Genomic DNA, 16603 nt, shown 5'->3' with positions numbered 1-16603 from the left:
TCCCCAAAACTTGTCCACATTGTCATCCTTGAGGTCTTAGCTCTTGCCCGTTTTTTTTTTTTTTTTTTTTGAGGTTGAAGTGTTCCTCAGTCCATGCTTTTGGATAATCATTCAAAAATTGATGCACTATTAACGCTCGAAAATTGTTAATTTCATCATCTTCCATAGAATTTGCAATAGGCTCATCTCTTATGATTTGGTGCATGATATAACATAGAATAATTCCACAATCGACACTGTTAATAAAAATCAATATCTTGTTAGATTTAATCAAATTTGAAAACTACCAATTCAAGCATGTAATAGTAGCGTGAAATACTTATGATGTTGGGCGTTGTTGTGGACTATCTTTCATCGAAACCAAGTTTGCAAACTTTCTTCTACCTCTCTTCATTTTGTTGGCCAACTTGCTATCCACATATGTTATCTAACATCATTGCATAATTGTTTGGTCACGGTTAAATTCAAGAATAAAACACAGCAAAAAATTACTATTAATATGATGCAAAGCACTTACAATCTTTTTTGCATCCTTAAGGTAAGGATCTTCTCTGTTGTCTCTTGGCCTTAAAGAATTGTAATATCTCCACTCATCAAGTTCAGTGTCAAATACAAGAAGTGTCCAGTGGTAGGGTTTTTCTTCCTTCTTGTTCCCATTGGAGTTCATGCAAAAGTGAAGGTATCTATATCCACTCAAATCTTGCACAAGCACTTGGTCAATTAAATGATTTCTCAAATCTCCATAACCCTATTTCACTAATGACTGCATTTAATCATATAAGAGTGCCATGTCTCAAGTTGTGTTGGTGACACACTGTATGAGTTGTCAATTTTTGGCAAACCAAATAGTAAAAATTAACTCTAAACTATAGTACAATGTTACACTAAACCACAGTAAAATTTTATCAATTCAAACTAAACACAAATTGATGGCTTACCCAACAAAGGCTTGAGAAAAAGAATGACTTATTTTTTTCTGGCTTTTTTGCTTCTTGTTCAATCTGAAGCATTTCAACAAAGCTGTCAATGACCTACAAAAACAAAAATCAATTAAATATATGTTAATAAAATGAACTATTTTTAGTTATTGAAGTGAACACTAGTCATTGAAAATTGTGTGGCCATTTACATTATTTGCAGTATCATCATCTCTCAGAATTGCATCCACATCATGCAATGTAACATATACCCCATTTCCTGTGTCGGACCATATGATTGCACTAGTCATAAGGTTAAAAAAATGTTGATTAACACGTTGCAGTTTGATAACAGTAAAAATCTGTTGTTTGATAAAATTAAAATGGTCTTACTCTGTGGTTTCCAAATTATAAATCTTGTTCAGTAGACACTTATCATTCTCATCAAGCAATTTGCATATTGCAGCCTTATCTGGAAACAAAACCCTTTCAACTGGCTTTGGTTGGCTTAGAGGCTAGTTGTCAACACAAATCACTTCATTTTATATCACTTCAATCACTTGTTTTGTGGTCTTTTTTTTTTTTTTTTTACCTCTCTTGGCTCACATTCAAAATCAAACATCTCTTTCTTCTTCCTCGCCTTGATTTTGATTTTCTTGACCATGGATGTTTGCAATGGCTCTATGACTATAGGTATTTCTTTCAATGTACTTTGAAACCCAAAGTTTTGCTCATGTTCTACTCCTTTAGCATGTGGTATTTCTTTAAAAGCAAAAGCTTGGGTAGCCGCATGAACTGCATTTTCTTCAATCTGATCAACCAACCGTTTATTTTCAGATTCGAGTACTTCAAACTCCTTTCTCAGTTTCTCCATTTCTTTCTCTGTGTTGCTAATCTTTTCCATCATTTCTTTTGTTTCTGCCTCTTGATCCTCTTGTATTTTTTGCATTGTTTCCCTCATTTTCTTCAGTTCTTCAACCAATGCCATATTCTCACTTTTCAGCCTCTTGTTTTCCTTTTGAACTCGTTCTAATTTCCCAAGATCAATGAAGTCCTTCAAAGGTTGATCATCTCCTAAAGCTTCAACTACATGATCTTCATCTTCTTTAGTCTCTAAATTTTCCTCCATATCCAATGCATCTTCTTCCTCATCATTGCGAATAAGATCCATTTCTTTTCTGGAAATGGGTTTCAGTTCACCGTGATTTACCTGCATTTGAAAAATAGAAAAAGAAAAGAAGTCAGCAATGAAGAAAACTTTAACCACCAGAGTAAAAGTTTACTTTGATTGTAAGTAAACTTTTACTCTAATTTTAAGTAAACTTTTACTTTGTTCAAGAGTAAGTAAAATTTTATTGTGATTGTAAGTAAAAGTTTACTCTGATTGTAAGTAAACTTTTACTCTAATTTTAAGTAAACTTTTACTCTGTTCAAGAGTAAGTAAAATTTTACTGTGATTGTAAGTAAAAGTTTACTCTGATTGTAAGTAAACTTTTACTCTTATTTAAAGTAAACTTTTACTCTGTTCAAGAGTAAGTAAAATTTTACTGTGATTGTAAGTAAAAGTTTACTCTGATTGTAAGTAAACTTTTACTCTGTTCAAGAGTAAGTAAAATTTTACTTTGTTTCAAAGTAAAATTTTACTCTGATTGAAAGTAAAAGTTTATTCTGATTGTAAGTAAACTTTTACTCTAATTTTAAGTAAACTTTTACTCTATTCATGTGTAAGTTTTATTATGTAAGTATAATTTTAAGCAAAATGAACCAGTAAGGCTGAGTTTGGAAAATGATACCTCTTCAGGCTTTAGTGTTTGCAATGACCTCTTCATTAGCTTTTTCCTCAACGTTGATAAGTCCCATCGCAGGAGCCTTGGACACAAATTTTTTCCTTGAGGTTGAATGAAGGTAGTATGCTCGCATAACCATTACTGTAAAATAAAAAATCGAAATTAGTTAATTCTCTAAAGATAGATTGCATAATATTTCAAGTAGTTCAATTTACTTACCAAAAGAAGAAGTACACATCCAGTTACATTTTCAGGACTTCCTAACGAAGAATGGATTGAAGTAGTCAACGTGGATGCAACTGCATTTGACCATGCATATGAATTCATCATTTCCAAATCTTCTACAAGGGCGACAAAAGCCCATCCAACTGTTAGACTAGTTGTTGGTAATAGCAAAGTTGCCACAACAAACAAACACATTATTCGGGCAACATCCTCAACATCAACTGTCATTGTGCCTTCCAATGCATCTCCTAATGCCTCTTGCAAACTCTTTACGGATATTCTTGACATATTACAAAACCTTCTCTACACAAAATTTGATTCTTGTTTCTTTCCATATGAGACGTCTACTTTTTTCGTTCCCGATTTTATCCCAAAAAATAAAAGTAATGTCACTGTCCCGTATGTCACACGTTTTCCCCCAAGCTTAAATCCCTTTGCATGAAAGTCATAACATTTGATCACATCCATGACATTATCATCAACTTTCTTGAACTTCTTTAACAGCGTATCTTCTTTCTTCCAAAAAGATTTAAACAACATCCCAAAAGGTGTTCTCTCGAGGATACTAATATGTCTTTCAGTGAACCTCGTCTCGCATTATGTTTATCAGTGAAACAATATTTGACCTATATTGTTTCACATAGTTCTCCCCCTCCCGTATTCCATGTACAACATTCAACTTCGAAGGTTTTGTTGTTGAAGGCATACAGCCTTCATCATCGCTAGCATTGGACTGAACTTCTTTACTACTTTTGCCTTTTTTTTTAGGGACTTTCTTCTTTTGTATAACAGTTGGTGGAACTTCAAAATCATCATCATCACCACATTTGCTTCTTGTAACAACCATTTTAAAACAGTAAAAAGTTTCCCTATATCAATAGTGTAACATTTTAGTTTAAACAACAAAGTGACAAAACAAATAAGCACTAAAGAAAATGCACAAGCATTGTAATGAGACAGTAAAGTTTTACTTTGTTTGGCAGTAAAAATTTACTTTTATTGAAAGTAAAATTTTACTATGATTGGAAGTAAAATTTTACTTTGAACAATATACCCTAGAAAATAAACCAAAAACACACACAAAATTTATAGAACCAAGAATCAACAAAACCTTGTCTCAATTTTGACTATACGCAACATAGTTCTGAAATTAACATGTACAATTCACATTCAAACCGAAATCAAGGAAATAACGAAACTACAATCACATTCACATACATAAATAGATACATATACATATATACAAATTGATATGCACATTTATGTAATGAGCAAAGCCTAGAGTTAAAGTAAAATTTTACTCTGGTTAGAAGTAAAATTTTACTCTGAAAAAATCATGAAGCAATTGAAAGCATTGAAATTGTAAGACCAAAACACATTCAATGAGACAGTAAAGTTTTACTTCAAACCGAAATCAGAGAAATGACAAAACTACAATCACATTCACATACATAAATAGATATGCACATTTATATGGACCAAAACACATACAAATTGATATGCACATTTATGTAATGAGCAAAGGTTAGAGTTTAAGTAAAATTTTACTCTGGTTAGAAGTAAAATTTTACTCTAAAAAATTCATGAAGCAATTGAAAGCATTGAAATTGTAGGACCAAAACACATTCAATGCGATAGTAAAGTTTTACTTTGTTTGGCAGTAAAGTTTTACTTTGTTTGCCAGTAAAACTTTACTTTATTGAAAGTAAAATTTTACTCTGATTGGAAGTAAAATTTTACTCTGAACAATATACCCTAGGAAATAAACCAAAAACACATACAAAATTTATAGAACCAAGAATCAACAAAACCTTGTCTCAATTTTGACTATACGCAACACAGTTCTGAAATTAACATGTATAATTCACATTCAAACCGAAATCAGAGAAATGACGAAACTACAATCACATTCACGTTTATGTAATGAGCAAGTGCTAGAGTTAAAGTAAAATTTTACTCTGGTTGGAAGTAAAATTTTACTCTGAAAAATTCATGAAGCAAGTGAAATTGTAGGACCAAAACACTACAGAAATCAAAGCAACGAAATTGAAGCAAAACTGCATACACTATTCTGAAATACCTAAATTAGTTTTCAAAATTTTTAAACCTTAACATTCTCACATGATTTAGTAATTTAAAGTATTTTAAGATAGTGATAAAAATTTTAGAACAGATGATACTTAGTGTAACCCAAAATCCCAAACTCTACTCACCCTAATGCGACAATGAAAAAAAAAAGAAAAAAAAATCCTTAAAATACTCGCAAAATGAAAACAAAATGAAAACGTAATCTTATACACCACTACCTAGACAGACTTCATAACATCAAAAAACTAGCAGAAAGGAGAAAAAATCACCTGAAAAATGTGTGTCCAAGAGAGAGAGTAAAGCATAATGCGGAGTTCGATCCGGAGTTCGATTCGAGCCCAAGCGACGAACCCGTAACGTTCCAGGGGTAGAAAGACAAAGTAGCTCTGCAGAGCGAGAGTAATGAAACTCAGAGAAGGGTTTTCAATTGATGTTAGGGTTTTCGAATGAGGATACTCAGAGGAGGGTTGTCAAACGATGAAACATAGCGAGGGGAGAAAAATGGTGCGATTGTTTCATATTTCCCTACTTATATGGAAGGACATTTCAATCAATTCATTTTTAATTGAGGGGCTTTTGGGCTCATTGTTTTATTCCGTGGGTTTCACATAAAATAGGCCCAATGGGAGGGGCTTTTCACCAAAAATTCCAAAATAATTCCACACTCACTTTTGAAAACTTGTTCCAGTCGAGGTTTTGAATTTTGATATTTGGCCGGTCGTTCTCCCGAACGTCCGGTCGGTCATCCTCTAGGTTGACCGGAACAATGTTATTTTTTGGGGGGGGGACAATTGACACCTGTTATTTTTTACATTTTAAATAAAAAAATTATTTAGAATTTTTTAAAAAAATTTATAAGCTTTGAATAGAATTTTGGGTTGTTTGTTTGTTTATAGGGGTGTTTTGTAGAGCTTATAAATTGCTTATTTCAGCTTTTAACTTAATTTAAACTAAAACATTGTGTTTGGTACAGCTTAACGCATCAGATTATAGCTTAAATTAAGTGGGAAAATAGCTTTTTTTTGAAGTGGCTAGGGGGGTGCTCAACAGATTATAGCTTAAGCGGGAAGTTGGTTTGGAGGGGAAAAATTACTTAAATGCCCCTCATCAAATTCTGGAATTACCAAATACCCCGTATATAAACCACATTTTCACACTGTTCACTCTGAGTGAGAGAGAGAGAGAGAGAAAGTGTGGCGATTTTCAGCGAGGGTGGCGATTTTCGACGAAGGTTGCGATTTTCTGACGTTTCTGCTATCCAAATACCACGTCTCTTCTCTCTCTCTCTCTCTCTCTCTCTCTCTCGAACGACCTTTCACTGTCACTTTCACAATTGAGGGGCAAAACCCTAACCGTTGCAATCGATCTCAAACCCTAGAGCCCAAACCCTAGCGCCGTCGGTGACATCTGAAACCCTAGTGTGATCAATCTCAAACCTTAGCACCATCTGAAACCCTAGTGCGATCAATCTCAAACCCTACATCCGTCGGTGACGATCTGAACCCCAGCGCGATCTGTCACGCCCCAAACTCGCCCCTAAAAGTTTGGGCATGACCTATTCAGAACCGGACACTTAACCTGATATACAAAATATATGGGGCTTGAACAGAAGCATTTAACAACAGAAATTAATATAAATAAAAGAACTACATCCATTGAGCGACCACTATCATGCCAGGATCACAAACAGAACATAAGGCAGATAAACATACAGTGACGTGCATCAGAGAATTTAGCTATGTACATATATATATACAGACCCAGCCCTCAAGATTGGGCGTATAACAAAACATTGAAAGGTAAAAGGATTATATACATTTCAACCTTTTACAGATAATTAGGGTACAAAACCAAAAGCTTAGCAAAACCCTATAAAATGAGCTGCCTTCATATGAGTGCCTAGACCCTCTGAGGTTGACAAAAGAGGAATGAATGCCATGGGTTAAGACTGATCTCCAAGTGGAGTGCCTACAGAAACAAACATCACATAAAGTGAGCCAAGCTCAGTGAATAGTAGTACGTAACAATTTAACAATCAACTTGAATTACAATGTACATGTAAAAGGGCAGAGGACATATAGTTAACTTTATCCTGTAATTATTTTCAAAATGGCCTTAGGCCTAAACTTAAACAGAATGGCTTTAAGCTCTTGAACCGAGTGGCATTAAGCCCTTAAACAGAATGGCAATCAGCCCTTAAACAGATCGGCATTAAGCCTTTTTCACACATACATGAACTCAAGAGGTGGCTCGCACGGATTCAAGAGGTGACTCGCACCGTGCTGCACTTAGTTCCGTGCAGCACTTTGTTTCATACTAACAGATCACAGAGAATGGCCATAGGCCCAGATGCCACAGATTGGCCATAGGTCTCACATATATCACAGAACAGCCATAAGCCTCATAACTTTCACAAAATGGCCATAGGCCTCATAACTTTCACAGAACGGCCATAAGCCTTATAACTTTCACAAAACGGCCATAGGCCTCATAACTTTCACAGAATGGCCATAAGCCTCAGTTCACATATGTATGGACTCAAGAGGTGGCTCGCATTGCAGCACTTAGTTTCGTACAGCACTTTGTTCCATACCAGAAATCATTAGGTCTTAAAGACCAAACCATCCATATCATGTCATTACAGCATGCTTAACAAAGACAGAACAATTTACATTCTAACGTGGGTTACTTAATGATGTTAACCCTTTGCATTCATGTCGTAGATTCTAAACGACCTCAGGTCCATACGTAACACAACAAAATAATCTTGGATTCATACAAATACCATTGTTCAAGGATGAACATAAGTTCCATTTATTCTTTAAGAAGTAACGTAGTATGCTGATAGATAACAGAGGGTTAATATTTGTTATTGACAGAACAAAAGGATTCCAAAGTCGTACCGATGTACGCATATCTTTCAGCATTTTCATAAGTTCACATTGATTTCCAATCGTCATAAATGTTCGTGTAACACTTACAAGGAATACAGCGTTAGTGACAATAATTATCAATGGTAAATAAAATGTACATTTCCGTACTATTACTCACAGTGCGTTGATGGAGCAACAGTTCCTTCCGGTATGTGGCCTAGGCACACATACAACCCACAAATTAGTCAACTTCCTTTTCTTTTGAACTCACATTTGATTCGATAACTTCTAGTACATTAATAAGCATTTTAAAAAAACTTCAAATACCAATTCTAGCCATCCTAGAGGGTTAAACAGATAAAATGAAGCAGACAAAATTTTACAGCATGGGCCGCACGTGCAGCTGTGAGCCCCGCACGTGCGGCAGTGGCTCTCGCACGTGCGGCGATAGGGTCTCGCACATGCCTTTTTTTTAGTGTCAACAGCCAAATTTTTCCCTTTTTTCCGTACGTGCGGCCGTGAGCCCTACATGTGCGGCCGTGAGCCCCGCACGTGCGGCGATTCCCCTATGAGAGCAGTTCGAAATTCACACAAAGTTCAATTTTTGGGGAGCATGTACAAGGCTCAAAATAGACTCATTAATTGCTCAAACATGGTTCAAAAAGCATGTAAATAGGAATTATACACATGTATCAATCCAAATATGAATTAGATCTTTAATCTTAAACTCACCACATAACTTAATGTCAAAATATTTCCATCTTTCACACACATACTCATACACACACACACACATACACATACAACCATTTATTCATGTAGATGAGCTCAAGCTTGATGTTAATTTCTCACTAGATACTTCAATTCAATTCCAAAGCAATTCAACACAAGAGACAACAACTCTATTAATCATTTGATATAACAATATAGAGGAATTCCTACACAATTCAAAGAGAGGGCCAATTAAAAAGGATTAGACATACCTTGAGTTAAATCCCTACAACCCTCTAAATTTTTCCCAATTCTTCCTTGAAGAACTTTCCTCTTCCTCTCAAACTCTTCTCTTCTCATTCCTCTCTTAGGAAAATATCTTGAGTAATGGCTTTTTAAGTCAAAATGAGTCAGATATACAAAGAACATAGATATATTGCTAAAGGTGAGTAAAAACAAAACTTAATCAGTTTAATCATTCCAAATTGAATTTCACAGAAACATTTATTATTACCTAAAAATTATGTTGATCTCAAATATAAGATTAATTTCGGATTATTGATCTCCTAAGGCTTTCAATTCCTGATCCAAACATTTTAATTATGACAGATTTGTTTTCTTATTAAACAGATATGGATCTATAATCATAAGGTTCACTTAATTAAACTTAATTTCTCATGAAATTTCACAATAAGCATTTAAATGCGTAGAATAAAGGGACTGAAAGTATATCAGAAAACATGTACGAGAGTCGGGTTATTACACTCTCCCCCCCTTAAATAAGTTTGGTCCCTCAAACTTGTTCTACCATGTAACAGATTAGAAATCTCAGTCTCACACCCTTGTTCAATTCCGTTATAGATGTTCAATTACTTTCTCCATTCAAACCATTCACAGGTGAATCCAATATTTATCACAGTTACATAATAAACATCTCATAGTGTTTTCCAACTAGTCGTTTCAATGTCTATTTCAGGTGTGTAGAAATAAAATATCAATTCCATATATCTATTTCATAGGATCATAAGTCGTATGAGATGAGACCACAAAAGTTCACTGCAGAATACTCAAGGCATAATTCCCCAGTAGGCAGGGTTTATAATCACAATATTTTCCTATCAATAAGGTCCATAACATCAATTTTCAAAAAAACAGAAACATAATTGGTATCACTTCCTTAAGCACATAATGCATATATTCCCATAATAACAGAAACGTTCTCTACTATGTTTATGACCAAATTGATCCAGCAGTCACAAATGAGTTGCTTAGGTACGTAGCCACTAGCTTTATTATTAGTTTCTAGTATTTCTCTATTTCCGAAAACATATCAAAGTCATATCGTTATATTGCTTCAAAACCATATATACTAATTCTTAACAAGGTCAGAACAATGGGGAGAAGAATCCCAATCAATAGCGTTAATTCCTCACAGTTTCACTTCTAAATACTGTAGCACAAGGAGAACCATATTCCGAATCAAATAATGACGGTACTACCAAAACAAATAACATACAGTTTTACAAATTCATGCAGACACACCATTGTAGCCACTCGGTCATGCCATCATAAGTTCAAATCTGAACAATAAATACGACTATAACAGCCATTATTTTGAACAAAGGAAGCCACTAAAAAACAAAACCAGAAATCAAATTCAAAATCATGCTTGACAAATCAATCATAACCATAAGGTGTAACATCTTTCTTTAATAAGCATTTCTACTTGTTATAGCACATATTAATTTGGCCTCTTTTTAGTCATTTCAGTATTCCACTATTCAGATGGTTCTTTCTTTTCCTACTATAAAACACGAGATCAACCACATGGTTTCGTATCCATAACTTATAATTACCGTGGGTCAGCAATAGCCATACAGAAATTCTAGACCAGTCGTCTGGCTCAGTCAATTAACATAACAGAGTATCTAGTTACTTCACATACGTAAGTCCTACTAGGTTCATTCATAGGTCAACAATTTCATTACATATACAGTAATCACATCCATCCAGATTCCATAATGGCTAGGAATTCAATAGTATAGCGACAAAATGATTTGACCATTAATATCAAAGTTAGGATTCTTAGCAAAGTCAGTTCAATATGACAGTAAGTCAATTCGTAATCATATCATGAGTGTGGTACACATCGGTATAAGCATACAAAAGGAAGTAAATGCCCAGTACATGTCGTTAACCCACCATCAATATCGAATATCTCCATGTCCTTTCGTTTTATCAAAGTTTACCATATCCTACAGAACAGCTCATATTATAGCTTCCAATACAAAATAGAGGACTAGAGTGGCAATTTGTAATATTCAGTATTTACATATCTACACAGAAATACATCACAGAAATGATTCCTTACTCTTAAGTCACTCATACACCTAGGCAGGGTTTTCGTTCTTGCAGTAAATTATTAGATTACCAATCATATATTTTAGTCAGTCTCAAAGTAGTCAATAACTACCTATCCTTCAAATATAGAATAGGGATTAATTTAACAATTTGCAATATCTAACATTTGCATATTTACACAGAAATATTTCACAAAAATGGTTTCTCAATCTTAAGTCATTGATATACAGAAACAGGTTTTTTTTTTTTTTAATTCTTGCAATAGTCAATAACTGCCTCTCTTTTTACAAGTCTCATATAAGCAAACACGTAAGGTGGGTGAGGTCCTTCATGTCGTTCAACCATTCTTTATAAGAAATCCTGATTGCGGATTACAATTTATACATAACAGAACAAATTACAGATTACAAATAATAGAGTACAGATTTCAGATTACAGGTTTCCCTAAACAAATTAAGCATTTCTTAAAAGGGGTCATTATATGCATAACTTCTTCTTACAACCAATTGTACAACACAATTTCAGTTAGCATACAAACATATCGCATCAAAATACTCAAATGCTGTAATTTCTCAAAATCACAGATCTAAACATTGTTATGACAAGGAAGAATATTTCATTTTCTTTAGTCTTAGAAATATGCCATACTTAGAGTTTAATTACTTTATCTAAACAGATGATACGTAACTTCCAATCTAAAAATAACAACCGATAGCATACATCTTACTTAATCATTGGCATATAGATTGTCTTACCGATCAACTCGAACCCTCATTACACATTCACAGTGCAACACTGTTGATTCAACCCATCTATATGTCTTGCATTGTTCACCAATCTACGTAAGGTAAACAGAGGTAATAATTCCCATAATTATTCATTATTTAAATTTTCACAATTCCTTTCAATTTTCCTTTTCTTTTTTTTTATCTAACTAGGCGGAGGTAGAATCTTCCAGACCTTCCATCTTTATGCTCACCATGTTCTACGTAGCAATCAATCATAATATATTCAAGGAATTTACAACAGACATAAATAGTAACCATTGCAGTTAATGATATCACATGTACCTTTATCGTTGTATCAATTTCTTTCTTATACACTAAGGATGTCATGCATGATGCCTAAGTCTTTTATGGATTCGTGTGTGAGATAACAACTCGTGCTCTGATATCACTTGTCACGCCCCAAACTCACCCCTAAAAGTTTGGGCATGACCTATTCAGAACCGGACATTTAATCTGATATACAAAATATATAGGGCTTGAACGGAAGCATTTAACAACATAAATTAATATAAATAAAAGGACTACATCCATTGAGCGACCACTATCATGCCAGGATCACAAACAAAACATAAAGCAGATAAACATACAGTGACGTACATCAGAGAATTTAGCAATGTACATATATATATACAGACCCAGCCCTCAAGATTGGGCGTATAACAAAACATTGAAAGGTAAAGAGATTATATACACTTCAACCATAGACATACAATTAGGGTACAAAACCAAAAGCTTAGCAAAACCCCATAAAATGAGTTGCCTTCTGTAGACGTCCCCGAACGCCCCGGGAGGGAAATCCGTTTTGTTCATTTGGGGCTTACTACAGTTTGGACTCAATGTCACGGTCCTGTATCTAATCTCGCGGAGTGCAATGCAAGACCGATGAATCATCAAAGAGTCTAAATCCGGCAAATCGTTTTGAAAAATAGATTTTTAGAAAGAAGTGCCAAACATGGACTGCTTTGCCAAATACAAAATCGGCACCTAAATATTTTATTTTGGGAAATTTAGGAAATCCTGACTCGTTTGCCTAAGGCCACGTGTCCGTCATCACCAAAGTTGCCTCGGCTTAGGAACTTGGGTACGATTGGGGAAGATCACTTCGTGAGCACCCCCGCTCGCCCGATCAAAGATCGGCCTCTACTAACCATGATATCTAGTTTCGAAAACATTATGCGTTCTCATTCCAGTTATTAGCCTAGATTTACTATGTGATGCGCACAGCATACAAGTATAGACTGGATCGCCTGAATTGAAACAAAACATTTCATGTTTGTTTTTAAAAGCGGTTTGCTACTCGCAAGTAAGCTAAAAATGCAGATTTTGCCACCCTCGGGTGGGCTTAGAAAAGATGGTTTTGCCACTAACTAGTGGGCCTAAAACTCACAGTCAATGCATTATTCCAATTCAGATAATCCAACCTTCACCCACAAGCATTCAGGCAGATATATCACATAAGCACATAGCTTCATGGTAAGCATGCTATCATGGCAGTCACTCACACACATGCAAGGATGCTGAAACATAAACACTTACCGAGTACTCCAAGCCAAAACAAAAGCTATGTTAGAAATCCATGCATGATCCTAACTATACAGAAGTGCCTAATGCAACACAAGCAAAAATGCAACTACAATAGGCTCGGCTATTCTAAGATGGCATGTGATGATGTTACAGCTAACATTTATTCAACTTGGAATTGTAATACAATGCAGTTAGTATGATGCGCCGAGCCCGGTGCATGCAAGACAGATGAATGAATGCAAACATGCGAGCGTAAGTATGCTAATTGAAACATGCCCTAATCTAACCATCATAAGCTGATAAATAAAAGGGAGAAAGACGTGGGGTTGGAAGACATACATTACGCACACGCACACTTATTACAACATTACCCCCCCTCGAGGGATCCAAATAAATAATACAGTCCGAATAAATAACAGCTACAGCTAATTATTACACAACATTAACTAATTAACAAACTAGCTAAGTAAGCATGTAAACTAAATGAATGTGACTGCCTCGGCTCTGTTTTGGGTGACGATGGATGCATGCATGCTCGAGTCGCCTCGTCGGGAAATTCCATCACGATACCTCGTCTCACCTTTGTTTGCAACTAATTTTAGAAATTTACACAAGGCTCCAAGAGGCTGAAACTCCACCCTGGGAAGGTTGCCGACCAAGTATTGGCTTGGGAGACACCTGCCGACCCCCCTTTGTGGTGGAAACCAAAAAAGGTGGTCGGCCTGCCAGAAAACCTAGTCGGCCGACCACTTTTTGCCCCTAGATTCTGGTTTTTTTGCAACAAAGGCAAGAGAGAGAAAAGGCAATGTATTTTCAACAAATGTGTGCATGACCACTCTCCCCGTCCTTGCACAAGCTTAAGGGAGTGTAGTTCTCAATCCTCGTGCCACCAATCACGCATCTCGATGCATGATGGCCGAGGAATTAAATTGCACGACTCGATGTGAAATGAATGCACATATGAACACAACAAGGCCTAAACTCCATCATGAATAATCCAGAGCGTTGGCGACCGAGAATCGAGGCACGTTTCGTCACTTGGAGTACAAAACGTCCCTCGTTTCTCGTGTATGGACTAAACTCTACTCCAAACACAATGCAATATGCATGATATGCATGAATGCAATTCTAACATGCAACCTAGCATACGCAATGCTATGGACTAAAATGGCATACATAATGCGCGTGATATGACATGGCATACACAATGCTCTAACATGCAACCTAGCATACGCAATGCTATGGACTAAAATGGCATACACAATGCACGATGCGCTTACACCAATATGAGTGGACCTCAACCACACTCACATCAGTAGCCATATGAGGAAAATGAGACAACCGAAATACATGCAAACATGCACGAATGCAATGGACCGAACCTAAGGCATCAAATGCCACTCTACCAAAACATGGCAAGGGATGAAAGATGGCCTACAAACATGCAATTTCCAGCTCTGAAACATGATGCGCAATGGTTCCGAATCATGAAAATATGTCACACAATGCAAGCTAGATAACCCGAATACCGAAACTAGTGAAGCGGATTACACTAGAGGTACATAAAGCAATGCACGAATGGCAAAACCAACCCCAAACATACCCTAGGCAGGTCTGAAATAGTGGGGAAATGACCTAAAATGATGGCTCAGAATGCAAAGAAATGGAGCTCATTTAATGGTCGGTAAATGAGGCATACAAGCCCGACTCTCAAACGCATTTAAAGAGTGTGAAACATGGGAATATGGCATTCACATAAGCTCTGAAATGTGATGTATAATGGCCCCAAAACAAGAAAATGCCTCAGCATATACATGTAATGGACCTCGAAGCTCAAAGCTAGGCAAGTATATTGAACTACAAGCATGCAAAACAAACATCATTCGACCATAAGACCCAAAAATAGAGCTAGGTCAGTCCAAAATATGCACAAAATCAGTTTAAAGCAAGGCCAAAAAGAGCTAAAATCAAGGGTCAACAAAGCATACGAAGTAAGCTAGTGAACCATGATTTGCACTACAGCTATATGAAGCACATGAGAACTCACCAAACCAGCCAAAAATAGAAGTATGCCATGCCAAAATATGCCCAAAAAACCACTGAAACTCAGTCAACACATGCAAGAATGAAGTGCTCCTTTGAAAGGCCATACAAGAGGTTATTCTACACATGTATGATGGACACACAAAATGGTAAAACCACCTTTGAACAGAGGTTATGAGGGTCCTAAAACCCACTAAAAAGGCCCTGAAATTAGTCTAGGAAGCATGCAAGTGAAAGCCCTTTTGAAAGGCCTTGAATAGGATTGTTCTACACATGTATAATAGACATTCAAAATGGCCAAAAAGGCTCTGGACAGAGCTTATGCAGACCTTAAAACTCACCAAATAGGGCCTAAAACATGACTTCAAAACATGCAAATAAGGGGCCCTTTGGAAGGCCAACAAAGCCAATAAACAAAACAAGGGGTGAGAGGGTCACCCTCTCTAATTTTAAGGCTCAAAAACATATGTTAGCCACTGAAAATCCGCTAGATTTCAGTGGCTAAAAGGCCAAACCAAGGCCAACACAAATGCTCTAATGCATAGCTCAAAACAAGAGAAAATGAAGCATGCAAGGGGGTAGATGACCCCCAACTGAAAAATGACCTTAAACAAACATGTTTATAAGCTCAACACAAAAAGTTTTTAAGTTTATGACGAAACCCAAAAATACTTGCAACTAAGGCTAAACAATGAAGCAAAATAAGGGCCAAAAGACGGAACTAGTGTCTTACCCTTGTAGAGCAGAGGGCCAGCAACTTCTGGACCAAAATAGGAACTCTCCAACCTCTAAAAATGATCTCCTAGGTGCTTAGGTTGATAATGGAGGTGTTGTTCTTGGAGGTGTAGTGCAATGGGACCAAGAACAAGGGTTTTTGGAGCTTGGAATATAGAGATATAGAGGGAAAGTGTATGTATGCTCAAAATAGGTTCTGAACCCTAGCAATGGAAGAGGGCCCTTTCCTTTATAGAGGAGAAGGTCTAAAACTTCTCTAAGAAGCTTAAAAGCTAGCTTAAACATCCTCCATACACGTGTATGGAGAATGCATTCTGAGGTTTCCAGCTAGCACAGCTGGCTTCAGCTCATTGAGACAAAAAAGGAGAAAGCTGGCCGACCAGTTCAGGTGGTCGGCCGACCACCTTTTCTAGTCGGCCTGCTACTTTTTCTGATTTTTCAGGACAAAAAATTGGTCTGCCGGAAAGAAAGGTGGTCGGCCAATGATTGGGAAATCCAAAAGTGGTCAGCCAGGTGTCCAAATTGAAGCTCCAGAAGTTATCTTTCCAATG

Source organism: Camellia sinensis, chromosome 8 (genome assembly GCF_055761805.1).
Source record: "Camellia sinensis isolate YWXY chromosome 8, ASM5576180v1, whole genome shotgun sequence".
NCBI classification, from domain to species: Eukaryota; Viridiplantae; Streptophyta; class Magnoliopsida; order Ericales; family Theaceae; genus Camellia; species Camellia sinensis.
This window is presented reverse-complemented; position numbering follows the sequence as displayed.